Genomic DNA, 5098 nt, shown 5'->3' with positions numbered 1-5098 from the left:
TACATAAATGAAAGAGCAAATCTATATTTAACAAGTAAAACGTCCCATGCCGTTTTCATTTCTAAGTGCATTGCATTTCAAAATTATGTCACACAAGTTATTTTGAGTTAGTTGATTTAGTTGCACCCAGAAATTAATGATCTTCTGCAGTGAATGGGTGCCGTCAGAATGAGAGTCCAAACAGCTGATGAAAATACAATAATCCATCAGTAATCCACACCACTCCAGTCCATCAGTTAACATCTTGTGAAGAGAAAATCTGCATGTTTGTAAGAAACAAATCCATCAAGACATTTTTAATTTTAAAAAGGTCCATAATCCATAATATTGCTTTCTCCAGTCTTCCATCTTAAACATAAAGAATGATCAATATAAACAATTGTTGCATCAAAAAATATATGGCCAAAATGTAGGCTGTTAGGAATTGCAATATAGCAACTTAGTGCAATAATCTAAATAGTCTAATTTATATTTTTTTATTTCTCCCAAGAAAATGTTGAGAAAAAAAGTATTTAATATATATATATACTGTGTATATATATATATATATATATATATAAAAACAAATAGCAAAGGTTATCTACATGGAATAAATGATATCAACTCTCTTGAGCTATGCAAAAGCAACCTTTGAGCAACTTACCTCTGAGTTGAAAGAGCACCAACAGTAGAGGACAGAAGTCGCTGTGCAGAATGCAGTGTCAGTTCTGACAATATTTCCATTTAATTCCACAGTCTCCATCTCCAGCTGGCAGAAGTGCAGTAAATGACAGAAAGCCTTCACATAGTCACATTACACTTTATCTTCAAAGTGCCGATGAGAGCCCAGATGGAAGAGATCTTGTATTTTGATTGAAATCATCTCATCTCGGCCCATCTGTTTGCTTCCAAGCCTCAACCTCCAGCATGTGTTGCCTTATGCTAGAAGGAAACTCAAAAGATTGTTGCTAAATAGTTCAGACTTCATGTTTTGCCAAATTTGAATATTTAAACTGACTCACCACGGTTGCATTTGGGAACCTAAGAATCGAAACGCATCCATAGCTTGCGTCCAGGTTGTTGTTGATCAAGAACTTGGGTGTCATCTCCATGGACACTCTCGGATGGAAGCCCATCGAGTCATCTGCAGTGAGAACTTAGCTGTCTCACCCTCTCCCACTAACCAGCTGTCTAACCAACAGCATGAAGCCAGAATGTTTTTCCTTTTCTTTTTTTGTTTTGTTTTTTGCAATGCACTACATGAAGCTTTTAGGTGGAAACTTTGTCCCAACAGAAAGGCCAGGAAATGAGAATTGTGTTCCTGAATAAACTGGGGTATAGCCTGCAAAATGCTTTGTTTTTTTTTTTTTTTTTTTTGCAATGCACTACATGAAGCTTTTAGATGGAACCTTTGTCCCTAAAGAAAAGGCCAGGAAATGAGAATTGTGTTCCAGAATAAACTGGGGTATAGCCTGTGCAAATATCAGCAGGGTGAAAACATACTCTTTCACTCCAAGCAATCCATTTCAATAGCTTGGATCTCTGGTTTTGATGGCGGTAGGGAATGTTTCAAAGCCTCAAGAAAAACAACTAACATGGGGGCCACAAATGTGTGTGGAAGTCCATTCGTACTGCTATTTTAATGCCCTTGACCACTGTTTTTTACCAACTGCTGTCTGGTACACCTGCCTGCTGCTCTGCCAGTCTGTTTGGCAGCTTTTCCAATTGTTTACATGCATGCAAATGAGTTTTTATGCATGCTTAATAACCTTTTGTCCACTCATAATCATATGACATCAATAACTGTCATCTAAGCTTGAAGAAACAATTCACTTACATCAACTTCAAGACTTATTTTGCGCTGTGTCTTCTTTGGAACTGACTGACGATTATAGGAATTATTTATTTATTGGGACTTTTATATTTTTATAGTAGACATTTATGGTTGCCAAGCTTATAACGAACTCAACTGATGTAAGCTTATGTGCCAATCTGAGCTATTTTAGAAAGACTTTGAACATAGTTCATTGAATTAGAATTTAGGTAGTTAAAACTTTTACCACATTTGATGAGAGTAGGGAATGTTTCAAAGCCTCAAGAAAAAACTGACATGGGGGCCACAATTGTGTGTGGAAGTCCATTCTAGGTCCCATCTGACTGCTATTTTGTTGCTCTTGACCACTGTTTTTTACTAACTGCTGTCTAAGTACACCTGTCCGCTGCACAGCCAGTCTGTTTGGCAGCTTGTCCAAATTTTTACATGCATGCAAATGAGTTTTTATGCATCCTAAATATCCTATTGTCCACTCATAATCACTTGACATCAATAACTGTCATCTAAAGCTTGAGGAAACCATTAACTTACATCAACTTCAAGACTGTTATTTTGCACTGTGTCTTCTTTGGAACTGTGATGAGTATTGGAATGATTTTTTTAATGGGAGTTTTTATTTTTCTAGTAGACATTTATGGTTGCCATGCATATTCCGAATTCAACCGATATGAGGTTATGTGCCAAACTGAGATGCATGCTTTACAATGGCTTTGAACATGGTTCATTGAATTAAAATTTACTTAGAACTATATTTATTTTATTTTATTTGAGAACATTTTTGGAATTTTGATGGCAGTAGGGAGCATTTCAAAGCCTCAAGACAAAAAATCACACGGGGGCCACAATTGTTTGTGGAAGACCATCCAGGTCTTTGTAGAGGTCCCATCCAACTGCTTTTGTTATGCTCTTGACCATTGTTTGTACCCACTGCCAAATTTTGAATTGTATAAATGCATGCAAATTGTTTTTTATGCCTCCTAAATAACCTATTGTCCACTCATAATCACTTGACATCAATAACTGTCATCTAAAGCTTGAGGAAACAACTCACTTGCATCAACTTCAAGACTGTTATTTGTGTCTTCTTTGAAACTGTGATGAGTATCGGAATTATTTATTTATTGTGACTTTTTATAGTTTTTCTGGCAGCCTTTATCAGGTTCATCAAATTTCTCAGGAGAATCTCACCCTGAGAGACACAGTGTTACTGATATTCGCACTCATCCATCATTGTGGCTTGACAACGCGAAAACACCGAGACCTTGAAAGTAATTACTCAATAATGTAGTTACAGCTGCCTAATGTGAGGGACTCAAAACCGGAGGACTACGCCATGCTCAGGGCGCTTCTGATGAAGGTTTTAATCACAGACGAAGGAAGCGGTGCTCGCAGACTGACCTGCCTTTGGGGTCATCAAACATTAGATGGGATGGAGTGTCTCTCTATATTGTCATATGAGGTGAGTGGCAGCACATTGGAAACGACGGGCGTCCCTCCCAGTCCCTTTAGACATGACCCCACTCCTACAATGGTCAGCCCTGGTAAATGTATGGCGTGGGTGGCTGGAGCACAAAGGTCTGTTTAATTCTGTATGGATCGCTTGGTCCTGCCAATGAATGACAAGTTGGTGTCCTTAAATGCCAAGTATCTATAAATGGGTTGAGCATATCACAAATAAACAACTTCATGTTGTGGACAAAGACATGTGAAAGTGTGAATGATTGAATGGGGAAGTAAGGAAGCTTAATGTCAGTTCATAATGCATATTTGATTTAGGAGTTACAATTTTAATTTAGCCACATGCCTATGATTAATTACCCCACACACCCACCTCGAAAATGAATTAAACATCCTATGAATTAATAAATGTGATGTGCAATAAAGACAACATAATTCAGTAGGCAAAACTTTAGAAATCCCATTAATAACCAATTCTTATACTTCTTAACTAAAGAAGATAGAATGCAAAATCACTGTCAAAACTTTTTTTTTTTTTGATATAGTTCAATGATACCATTGCTTACTTTACATTCAGTGCAAGACTATTTGAAATTTCACAACTTCACAAGCAATAAAACCCACTTGTTATAACTGTGGAAAAATATCTGTATTGAAAGGCCTCGAGTTTATTGCTGTTTTAATATGACAACAATATGATAAAATACACTAATGTTCAATAAATCCTGACATGTATTACTGACAATATAGTTCATTAGAAAATCTAGGGAGTTTATGGTTGCCAAGCAACTTCAACTTTTGTGTGCCAACTGTAGCCTATCTATTTTACAACAGCTTTGAACATGGTTCACTAAATAACAATTTAGAGTCAGAGCTATTAACTTTTTTGGGGGGTGAAATTATAAAACTCTATTTGTATATTTGAAGAGTTTATTTGCAAAAACAGATAACTCCGCTTTTAACAATTTTAAAAAATCATGTTTTTTCATTGTTCATTCCAATTAATCTCAATCAAACTGCAGTTCGGTTATTTTGATTAAAAATAACTAAAAGGTTTAACTAAGGTTAAAAAAAATAACTAAAAAATACAGCTAACTAACACAACAGAACAATAAAAACATGATAACATAATAAAAAACATGTGTTTTTTTTTTTATAAAGAGTTTATTTGCAAAAACGGATAACTCCGTTTTTAACAATTTTCAAAAATCATGTTTTTTCATTGTGCATTCCAATTAATCTCAGTCAAACTGCAGTTGTGTTATTTTGATTAGGTTAAAAAATAGCTAAAAAATACAGCTAACTAACACAATAAAAACATGCTAACATAATAAAAAAACATGATTTTTGAATTTAATTAAAAAACGGAGTTATCTGTTTTTGCAAATAAACTCTTCATTTCTTAAAAACTGCACTTTAATAGAATTTATAAAACCGATAAGCACAGTGAAACCTCAAGTGGCTTGCTTTAAAAAAAATGGCAAAAATATGATAGAAAGCACTACTGTCAGTGTTGCCAAGTCCGCGGTTTTCCTGCAGAATTAGGCTACTTTAACACTGTTGCCGCGGGTTGAAGCGACCCTAAAAACATGATATTTAGCCCCTGAAATGCTAATTTTACTGGGGAACCCCACCCAAAAAACGTGTTTTTTACTCCCCAGAACATTATATTTACTGGGGGACCCCCTCGAAACACGATTGGGCTAGTTCACGATCCGGGCTGGACTCCGCGTCGTCCACGGTGAAAGTTGATGTATTCCCTCAGCGACCAGCACAGATCAGCTCCAGGCATGACGAAGCGGATATCGTCCTCTTTTGGAAGACCAA

Source organism: Sinocyclocheilus anshuiensis, unplaced genomic scaffold, assembly GCF_001515605.1.
Source record: "Sinocyclocheilus anshuiensis isolate Anshui unplaced genomic scaffold, SAMN03320099.WGS_v1.1 scaffold2168, whole genome shotgun sequence".
In the NCBI taxonomy this organism is placed as follows: Eukaryota; Metazoa; Chordata; class Actinopteri; order Cypriniformes; family Cyprinidae; genus Sinocyclocheilus; species Sinocyclocheilus anshuiensis.
Note: the sequence above shows the minus strand (reverse complement) of the source record.